The sequence below is a fragment of the Chanodichthys erythropterus genome, chromosome 14 (genome assembly GCF_024489055.1).
Source record: "Chanodichthys erythropterus isolate Z2021 chromosome 14, ASM2448905v1, whole genome shotgun sequence".
In the NCBI taxonomy this organism is placed as follows: domain Eukaryota; kingdom Metazoa; phylum Chordata; class Actinopteri; order Cypriniformes; family Xenocyprididae; genus Chanodichthys; species Chanodichthys erythropterus.
The window spans coordinates 3,538,902-3,550,468 of record NC_090234.1 but is presented as its reverse complement, the minus strand read 5'-3'; the positions used below and the strand labels follow the sequence as shown (position 1 = coordinate 3,550,468).

Below are 11,567 nucleotides of genomic sequence, written 5' to 3'. Positions count from 1 at the left end.
ACACACACACACACACACGCTCTGTCCGAGCAGACTTCACGGTGAATAACAAGACGCCGCACATAAATCCCTAACTCTGCTCCAAACACTGGATTGTGTGGTTTATCTCAGAGACTGAACTGGCCTGAAGCGAAAGGTTTGTGCTCCCTAACTAGTGCACTAAATATACACATGCAGGGCGCCAAACACAGTGTTTGTCCACATGCGGACATTTGATGGCAGGGGAATTACGCAGTTCACTGAATTACTGGAGATCATTTCATTTTCGCTTAGGAGGAAGAATACAGATCAATATCGAAACTTACTGGACACAACATGCCTATGTGTGTGATAAAAGCGTATAACGTACATCTCAATCACCAAAGACGCGAGAAATAAGCGCAATAATTTATTACAGGCTGCATTTTCATGCGTCACAATATATAAAGTGTAATGGGATATTGATAAAGAGTGTTCAGGGAGAATGATTGTGTTCCTGCAGAACATCACCTCTGACCTGAGCTTCTATCATTTAATGATTTAAAACTTTACACCGTAAGTGTAACTATTTTATTTAAATGAATACATTTGTTTTCTATAATATATATATATATATATTTTTTACTTTATTATTTTGTATTTTGAGGGGATTTTGTGCAACTAAACAATATTTACCTCTAAATTATGTGTTAAGACATTTGCACACTGAGTTCTGAAATTTTGAACTCTGTGCAAAAAAAAAAAAAAGTTTTTATATATATATATATTTCTATTTAAGATCAAATTTAAAACATTTAAAATTGAAGCACAGTAATCTGGTGGAAAAGAAACATAAAATCTTATGTAAACACATCTCTCAGTAGTTGTTCATAATGTTTTATTGAAATAAAATTCTAATTCCTCAGTCATTTCCTCTCATGTCAGTGTTCATTACCCATTGAATTAATGATAGATTTCTCTGACATTTTGTCTGAAACAAAAATCTTGCTAGTCATTTGGAAACTTTCTCTTAAATGAACCCCTTAGTTCACTTTCAAATTAAATTACCTGATCATTTACTCACCCCCATGTCATCCAAGATGTTCATGTCTTTCTTTCTTCAGTGGAAAAGAAATGAAGGTTTTTGATGAAAACATTCCAGGATTATTCTCCTAGCTTTGAGTTTTCAAGCGCATTTGAACTCTCATGCTCATTAAACTCTCACAGCATTAAGCCAGTGTTTGGAAGACTGTGAATCCCAAATAATGTACAACCAAAACAGAAGATTGACTCTGAAGATTTTGAGTACATTAACCGTGATCTATGTACGCTCTCTCCATTTTTCATCCTCGCAGTCACCTAATGTAAACTTCTTGTCTATTGATCTGTTGCATAAAATCAATATCACAATTGCATTCGTCCTTACATTCGGAAAAACACAACTCTTTTATTGCTTAACTATGTCCTTACAGAAACATTTTCCCCATATCTTGAATTTGGTGGTATTTTATTATTATTATTATTAATTTTGGTGGCACTTCTGCCCCAAGACCAGATGGCGGGCTCTTTTGCGAGCGGAGGCCCCTTCTGTTGCGAGGCCCATTTCAAGTGAAGCAAAAGCCTTTACTGGGAGAGAGAATGTACTGAACTGAGGCTACATCTGCTCTAATCCACACTTGAAAACGCATCTTTTTCTCTATGTTTTGGCCTTCTGTCCCCACTGAACTTTTTGAATAAGCTGATGATTTATGTTGTAGCCATAGATATATTTGTTTATATTTGAGTAATTTACTAATAATTACGACTTTGTGGTGCTCCAAAATTCCTGCTGTAAAATTGAACAGAAACAGAAAGAACTGGAGGGAAGAGTGAAAGAACAGGAAAGTCTTGGGAAAAACCACAGTTCTGAAAAGAGAAAGTACCAGACAACAGAAGTAAAGATAGATCTGCTTTGAAAGACTTTTCTTTTTGAATGTTTGTCTGTTTTGATCCATGTTCATCCAATTTCATGTTGCCACCATGAATGGGGAGAACAATTTGTGAACAGAAAACAGAAAAAGAGGGAAATCATCATGTAATTAGGCATTTCTACTAGTCAAAAAATAAAGTGATATAGATGCAGCTTTAATAAAACTGAGCTGACTTTATATTGTGAACAGTGTGATTAATCCAGGCTAAAATCAAATTCTCAGAACTTAATTCATAAAAACACTTTCTTCTGGTCATTCTTCTGGCACTTGGGAAGGAAATCCCAATAATTCACCATATTAAACTCTCTGCCTTGATCAGTCAAAACTCATTCGGGAACTTTGTCTGTAAATAACAAGTTTCTTGCTACTTCCTTGGCTGACTTTACCTTCAGTGGAAATGCTTCAACCCACTTGAGAAGTAGTCTGTAATTGTTAATATGAAGACATTGCCATTTACTGCTTTGGAAAGTGGCTCAGTCATATCCATACCAAGTAACAGCCTGAAGAGACCTAACATAAAACAGGAAATGTAATTATTATCTATCAGCAGATGTTCTCATTGCCACAATAAAGAAATAAAAGCAAATCAAGTTCACATACACAGATACTGTCTATGTAGCTAAACTCTGCAGGACAGAGAATCTGCGTCTGAAATCACATCTGAGCACTCAGACTGGCTCAGACTCACAGTCACCTGCAATCACCATAATCACGTACATCAGCATTTCAGTTATTTATTCATTATTTATAAAGCACATTTAATAAACAACACAAGGTTGACCAAAGTGTTGTACAGAACAATATAATCAATAAATAAAGACAAACACATAACAATACATAAGAAATAGAATACACAAAACGAATAGATTCATGAAGTCTTAAAGAGATAACGCTGTTCTGATAGATACCGGAAGGCTATTCCTAAGTTTAGGGACTACTATAGCAAAAGCTCAGTCCAATCTAGACCTACGGACAGAGATCATCCAAGATCCCCGGACCCAAGCGATCTCAATGGATTGTGAGGACACAGCATATCAGAAATATATCCAGGTGCTAGGCTATTTACAAACAAAAATTAAAATTTACCAAAGAATTCATTTGTTTATCAAACTTAAGTCTGGAATCAAATAAAAGCCTAGGTTTTTTCGCACATGCCAAGGTCCATATTACAGGTGTCATATGAATCACTTGGTCCAAACAGTACCACTTCTGTTTTATTCTCATTCGAGGACAAAACGTTTTTTTTTTAGCTGTAGTTTCAGTTCCTGTAAATAAAGTGTCAGTGACCCTGTAGAGAGTTTATCATTACGTTTAATGGAAGGAACAATTGGATATCATCAGCGTATAAATGAAAAAATAACCCATATTTATGTACGCTGGAACCCAAGGGCAGCATCTATAAGGAAAACAAAATTGGTGCAAGGATAGATCCCTGCAGAACACCACAGGAGTCCAATGCTGTCCGATACAGACAGAAAACTTGCTATTGGTTAAGACTGAAACCATTTTAAAACAATGCTTACACAATTTTCCAGTCCAGACTGAAGAATTTTATGATCAACCATATCAAATGCTGAGCTAAGATCTAAAGGACCAAAGCAACAGCATTCCCATCATTCGTAGCCAACAAAATACAGAAGATCTCTGATGTTGCTTTTTGCACCATTGCTTTGACAAAGCATCAATTGAACTAAAATTAAAATTTGGGAACGCACCAGTTACGCATTATTTTCATTACCTGCTTCTAATGCATAAATAATTTCACATTTAGCAGTGAGAAACAGACAAAAATCTAACTCCTTTAGGCAATCATGTTTTGAAGCTCTATTGCACTTCCTTGTGCTTAACACAAATGCAGAATGTACATGAACGTAATTTCTACAGTTTGCTCTGTTTCATCATCTCCATCAAAATACGTTTATGTTCTGTATTTTTTATTCTCTTACAGCTGAGAAGAAGATGTCACAGAAGATTTAGATGATGTCACACTGACCTCTCTTATCCTATTATTGGACTTTGTTTAAAATTTAAGAAGTATGTGCTTCATATATAAGTATAAGGTGTAGAAGGTATGGGGTACATCTGCTTTAAATGCAGACAGTCTTTGGGAGCTGAGATCAAAGCTTTTTTTTGCACATTTGAGGGGTTGACCTTCATGTATTTTCTAGATCTCTAGATACTTTCAGTGTGCTCAAGCTGGATATCCTCACGCATTACATGCTTACTAGATCATTCAGAAGACACATACTGGAGTGTGTGATGACACTGGAAATGAAATGGAGGAAACTCCTTTGGTTGAGCCTGATAACAATTCATCAAATTCAGTTTTAGACACTGTTGAGCAGTGTGATGAAGACTGTGATGAGATAGAGGAAGAAAATATACAAGACATTTTTAGCTAAATTTCAGATTATATTCCTCTCGGATGTTGAGTGCTGTTAATTTTGTGGTAGATCACACATCTAGCCTTATCAGTGAGGTTGGATCTCTACAGGGAAATATCAGTATCAGAGAGAGTCATTTCTAAACAGTTGTCCATTCCTCTTGTGCTTTACAATGATGAATGTGAGAAGGCCAATCCACATAAACCAAACCCAGCTTGTGAACTGAGGTTTTTGATCCATTTTACTCTTAAATGCTTGCGACCAAATGATCTTTCTGGCCTAAACTCTCACTTCTTGTTGGCAGTGTATGGACGATGTAAAAACCTATGGAATAAATGCTGTCTTAAATCCAACTGTGTGAGGATCAATTAAGGAGCTGGAATTGGAGGGAACTCAGGTTGACACGAATCATTTCAAGGGCACTGTCAAAGCAGGAAGCGGACAAGTTTGTGAAGATAACCTAAGTCTTAATGCCATCCCAGGGTAAGCTGTGTGTCGATGGTGTCGGGTACATAGAGAGGTTATGAGAGGACAGACAGTTGAGGATCTGTCAATGAAGTGCAACTGGGATAACTACCACTCTACTTCAGAGTAACTGAACCTGGATCAGAAGAGTGTTCACTAAATAAACTTCAGTTCTACCATGTAACTGACAATGTAAATCCAGATGTCATGCATGACGTTCTGGAAGGGGTTGGAGGTTATGAAACCAAGCTTGTTCTTAATTCTCTGATTGAACAAAAACTGAATAATAGACTGACAAGCTTTGACTATAGTTTTTCTGATAGTCACAACAAGCCATCTGCTATCTAACCTCAGGATATTAAGAACCCTGTTATGACACGAGACTTTATTCCAGGAGGAACTGGGATCAACCCTGTGACCTACTACTTTCATTACTGGGCTGTATGGAGTTGATTTGCTCTCCAGCCATGAGAGCAGACGCGGATATGTTTTTGGAGCATCTGATTGAGGAGCAATATGGGGCCATCAGGAAACTTTGACCTTTGGTTCAGTTCTGGTGCATGCGTTTTAAGGCAATGCATGTTTTTTGTTGTTGTTGTTTTTGAAAGACTACATCATATAACCTGCAATTTCTGCAACATTTGTAAAACACAGGCTCTGACACCAGATAATGTTGTGCTACACCCTGCTCTCTGTGAAGATGTTCTCACATGACATTAAAGTCAGTCTGGATACGCCACACTCCTGGGATCTATAGAGGGTTTTGAGAGAGTGAAATGTGGTTTTGAGGGAATTCAATTGTCTCTGTCTAGGCAGATGTCTATTTACAATTTTTGATTAAATGCAAGGGAACTACCTACAGGTCAGGAATGACACTGTGTTTTTACACACATTTTTTCAATGTGTTTTTTATTGTTTTTGTGTGCGTATTATAATAAAGTATATCCTATGTAGCCAAGAAAAAAAAATGTAAGAAAGTAAGAAAATGGTGGAGGGCCACCTCCTCAAAAATAGACCACTGCAGAGGAGTTGGCCCTGTCCAGTAACCAGGGTCGACCCATGATGGATGGCATTGATGGGAGTGCATCCTCAGATCCAGGTGCTGCCTCCTTCAAACAGGATACACTTATACAGGGTATGTGTACATAAAGTTTAGAGATAATAAAAATTAGCTATAAAATGCAAGCACTTATGACTTACTTAACTCCCTCGGGTTGGCAGTCACGTCGGCGATACCACCTCAGTTTTTTTCTTACCAGTGTGAAAGAGACTCAAAATACTCCGTCAATGTTGCACATAAAATTAAGAGTTATACACCATTTTAATCAGTGGAATATCTTCTTTTATTTGTGTACACTCAGAGTAACAACAAAATGTTGTGCTTTTTGTAAAATAAAGAAAACTAACATGATGCGTGATCTCTCGTCTCCCTCTGAACGAAGTCCAATCTGATAGTTCTCAGAAAATGAACTGTAACTTAGTGAATACGAATGACAAAAAAATTAGACTTATGTCTAAAGAAACGTTGAAATGTCAAGTTTTAAATCGTGTAAGTCAAATTGAAAACAAAAATTCTGTGTTTATGTAATCTGTATGAAAAGAGACACGTCAGACGCCCGTCACCCATGGATGCGAGCACTACTGAGACGCAAATTCTGAGGCAATACATGCATACATCGTCTCAATCGTGTATTTATCGTCTTGAAAAGTGTTTATCTGGATGTTAAAGCCATGGTTAGCGATCTCTAGAAGCCTTTGTTTGTTCCATAGACAGTAAAAGAAATGGACACAGCGACCCCATTGGAACTCAATTGCATAGCTGTCAACCCTCCCGTTTTTTCCGGGTTTCTCACATATTTTAGCTCTTTTCCCGCTGTCTTCCCGTTTTAGTATTTTCCCGTAAAACATCCCGTATTTTTACGCTCTGATTGTGTTAACTCAGAACACGCAACTATCTGTGTCTGTGAAGTGGCTTGCACTTGACCACGGGCGATCACGTATGCATGTGCCAAACGTGTCTTTCCGCGCTCATGGAGTTTCTCTGAAAGGCTCGCGGGAAATGTAGTATATAAATTGTAATGGACATCGGGAGAAATGGGAACACGGGGCACCGCGATGCGACTGCAAAGGGCACTTTCACTTTCACGATCAAAGTGCACGCCATTGATAAGCATTATAAATGCAGTATTACAGATTAAACGCGCAGGTCTCCTCTCGTGCGTCCTCCTCACTGGACGAGGCAATAGGCCTATCACTTTCGTTTCACTTTCAGATATCTCTTTTATAGATGCCATCAATGCTTTTACCTAGATGTATTTACCGAAATCAAAACAGTCCATAAACTATTATCCTCACGAAAACTTCAGTCAAGCCAGCTTGCGCGTCAATCTGAGAGATCAGCCTTCAGTTTCTCGGTTTCTGAATGGGCGGTTTGGCTTGATTGACATTATATACCATCGACCTGTCCTAAAACGTTAGCACGCTTTGATCGATGGTTTGGAGATCGCGTGTTTCTCCGTTCGAGAGCGCATTTGCATTGATTGTTTACGAACGAAAGCTCACAGAAATGTGAAAATGAAAGAAAATATCCTAAGCTAAAAGATGATATAGTGTGACTGATTGAAGCAACCCTTATCAAAAGTGCAGGGGTCCTGACCCCCTGTCCCCAGTGCCAACCTAATAATCGTGTAAAAAAAAATCCCTTATTTTGGGGATGTATCCCAGGAAATCTCCCTTATTTTCAGTGTTCAATGTTGACAGCTATGCAATTGAGTCAAGTGAAGCCCATTTTTAGCGATTTTTAGCACTTCCGTTTCTGACGCTCAGACTCAAACTAAGCTTGATGACGTCAGCAACCTGTCTGACATATGTAAATCTTCTAGTAGCTGTGCGTGCAAACTGCCATCGTTAATCTTGCAGAGATGGCGAGCTTGAGCGGGGAGTTCTTTGGCGTGAGTGAGCAGGAGCAGAGCCGGATTAACGCAAAGGCAAACTAGGCACGTGCCTAGGGCACGATTGGCGGGATGGGGCCCAGACAGAGGGACAATAATAATAATAAAAATAAAATGTACAAATGTCCTATCTACAATTTATTTCAATATTTATTAATTAACTAAAAATAGTGACAATGCTTATCTTAACTTTAGACTGTTATATTACGTCACATTAACGCCAGCCCATTAAGTCCGAGGAGACGTCAGCGGCGGTAAGAGCGGGACAACAATGCTAGCAGGCAGGTGTGTTTTGAGTAGGCTAACATTCAAGATGCTTTCGGGTGCGGCAAAACGTAAAAAGAAAAAAAAATGAAGAGGAACAAAAGAAGAGACAGCAGGGGGCTTTACAGAAGTTTCTGTCGGGCAGCCGTCCGACAGCTGTGAACCTGCTCGATTCAGCAGAGCCAAAGGCCGAGCCAGGCCCGAAGACGCGGTGGAAGATTCGGCGGGAAATGCGGCGGAAGACACTGTGGCGCCCGCGCCGTCAACATCCGCGCCATCACAGAACGACAAACTGGTGGAAGAACAGCAGCCAGCCAGAAGTGAGCCCAATATCGTTTTGCAGCAGGAGCCTCTAGACCCAGAAAGGGTATTAACAAGCTACCCATCTGATCCTGCAAAGTGGGACCAAACTGATGACAGGATGTGTGAGTACTTTGCACTAAACCATCCCTGTCAAAATATTGGAGATTTCTCTGCATCACAGAGGAAATATGGAGACATTAACCGAAGCTTAACCAAGGAACATTTCTTTAGAAAAAAGCTAAAGGGAGAAACCCTGTCAAGAAAATGGTTAGTGTACTCACCGTCTACTGGCACTGTATTCTGTTACTGCTGCAAGTTGTTCAGTATAAGAGACAATCAATTTCTTTTATCCATTGTTTTATAGAAGGTGCTTCCATGCTCTTCCAGTTCATAGCAATGGCTCTTCTGGCATGTAACAATCCAAAGTCCAATAGTCTAGTGTGTTTCTTTGTTTGTGAGAAAACTGTAGGATATATTCCCAGTACACAAAGTTTGGCACAATGTGGTATTTTAAGATTAAACCGTTCTGACAAACAGTTTATGACATCCTTCCAGATCTTCTGTATATCAGAACATTCCCATAGACAGTGGATTAGAGTTCCTTTATAATTTTGGCATTTTGTACATATCAGGAATATTGCTAGACATATGATTGAGTTTTTCAGGTGTTATATAAACCCTTGTCAACCATTTATACTGTAATAATTTAAGCCGCGTGTTTATGATTTGTTTTTGCACCTTTAAACATGCTTCAGTCCATTCAAATTCCTCTATTTCTTCTTGAATGTCTTTCCTCCATGCGTTTCATTTGTCTACAGCAGACTCTTTAGAGTTAGACATTACTAAATTATAATATTTTGACAATTGGCCCTTTTCACCTCTTTTTTCAATTATTTCCTCATTTAATGACAGTTTGGGAATGTACATAATATCTGTAGACCTGGAAGACATACAACTTTTAAGCTGTGAATATTAAAAAAAAATGTTTTGAGGGAATCTGGTGTTTATCACACAATTCTTGAAATGTAAGAAGTATTCCATCCATATACAAGTCTTTAATAGTCTGAATACCTTTAGTTTTCCATAGTTTAAATCCTCCATCCTTATATTTATAATTATTTATTGTTAGACAGTTTCTAAATGGTCTTGATGAATGTGAAGGGGTCATGTTTGCCTTCTTGTTCTTAATTACAACATTTATAAATGTTGTAAGCTATTGCATTTTGCAGAAAATCTTAATTAAATGTGTTGATTAATTGATAATATAAACTTATTTGCTCTGTTTACATAGTTTACTGACACCTATTGGTTATTTACTGGTACTACTGCCTTAACAATGACACTCCCAATGGATGAGGATAATTTAATAGCATTTAATAGAGCAGTGTAATGACGTATAAATAATGAATATCAAAAAATAGTCTGATAGGCTGTTTAATATACAACACAACCAATTTGTAACCAAAGACTAGGCTAAAATGTGAATTAACTTTTATTAGTAACTTTGGTAAGTTTCAGATTTCAATTCATAAATAACATCGATGGAGGGGGGCCCAAAAAATGCAGCCTGCCTAGTGCAGTCCATTTATTTAATCCGGCTCTGAGCAGGAGTAAGTATTCTGATTAATTATTTTGTATAGTATTTTAAAATGTAACGCCAGTACGCCATATTAAGTTAATGCATACCATTAAGAAGTTATGTAAAATTATGTTCAAGAACTGATATGAATTCATTCCCAATAGTTATTTAACGGCCCAGGGATTGAATATTTTAAATATAATTAAATTTTTGATGCACATGATGTTGTATAACGTTAATGGGCGCCGAATATAACCACAAAATGGCGTTAACTGTTATCTACAGATCTACATCGCAAGAGAAATGGACGAATCGGTCATTTAAAAAAGTTATTCAGTAAATCGCTTGGACAAAAGCGTCTGCTTTGGCCTGTTAAATAACATATAGATAATAAATGGACAATAACGAATGTCACCAATAACATAACTAATGGTTGCCCTTTTCATTTTTCTATAGGTAAAAATACAAACTTTTCTTCTGCTAACACCAGAAAAAGAAGAAAGAAAAAAAACTAAAACCATGGCTAACTACAATACCAACAAAGGTAAGCGATATTAATATAGTATCATTTAGAATATATAGTATAAAATATGGAAAGCAACACTGTAAGAGAGAATAAAATAATACATTAACCTTGTGTAATACCTATATTGTTATTATTATTTCAGTGAACAGATAAGAGCAATTAATTTGTGTTTTATTGTATATTTGCATAGACTTTTTTTCTGTTTTATTCGGATAAAAATAAATCAATGGCCAGAGACAAGTTACTTGTGTGTTAAAATCTGTTTACTCATACTGACAAAACAGTGTTTTGATTGTGATTGCTGTATGCTATTAACAGGTCCAGTGATTTGGATCATCGGGAGTAGCTACATTCGTCGTGGGGAAGAGAGGGCCAGAGAGACCATCGGGGCCAAGGTTTACTGGTTTGGCTGGGGTGGACTTCGATGGCACGGACTCCTTCCTTTCTTCTACCGGTCCCTCAGAGTATTACATGTATAACATGTAATGTAAAATATATGACAAAATATATGGTCATAAAATGTTTAGCTTGCTAAAGAAGGGTCGAAAATGTATTTTGATCATAGTAATTCCTCTACCTTTTCCCCTATACACAACAGTAGGCTATATTTCACTACTGAATTATGACACACAGCTATAATATATTGTACTGTACTTACATTTAAATTACTGCAATGTAAAATGACAGATAGTTGCTTTCCTAGGACTATTAGGCCAGAAAAAAACTCTGCATTCTGTGTGTTATTACATAAAATTGTCATTTTAGGCCAATAAAGTCAGTAAAGGGGAGGCCGTGGCCTACTGGTTAGGGCTTTTGGGCTTGTAACCGAAGGGTTGCCTGTTCAATCCCGACCAGTAGGAAAAATATGGGTCGGGGAAGTGGTACAGCACTGCTCTCCCATGCCCACATCCACGGCTGAAGTGGTCTGTCTAAAAATATAAACTGAAAATGTGTTTGTTTGTGAAAATGTTAACTTTTTACATTTCAAAATATATTTCAAATGAAACAAAAGTTAAAAAATATATGAAAATATATGTAAAAATATTTACATATTTAACTTAAATATATTTATTGGGCCAATTTCAAATATTTGCATATATTCCAAAAATATATTTCAAATATATTTATTTTGTGTATGGGATATGACACACACACCCATATGAATAT

The 11,567-nt window shown here is 37.3% G+C and overlaps 1 long non-coding RNA gene across 1 annotated transcript; it reads left to right on the top strand.

The window, feature by feature from the left end:
- Positions 1–35: 35 nt before the first annotated feature.
- Positions 36–11,183, top strand: LOC137035542 (uncharacterized). The gene is made up of 3 exons (XR_010897088.1): positions 36–136; positions 10,331–10,418; positions 10,719–11,183. It is a non-coding gene; the product is annotated as an uncharacterized lncRNA (long non-coding RNA).
- The last annotated feature ends 384 nt before the right edge of the window (positions 11,184–11,567 follow it).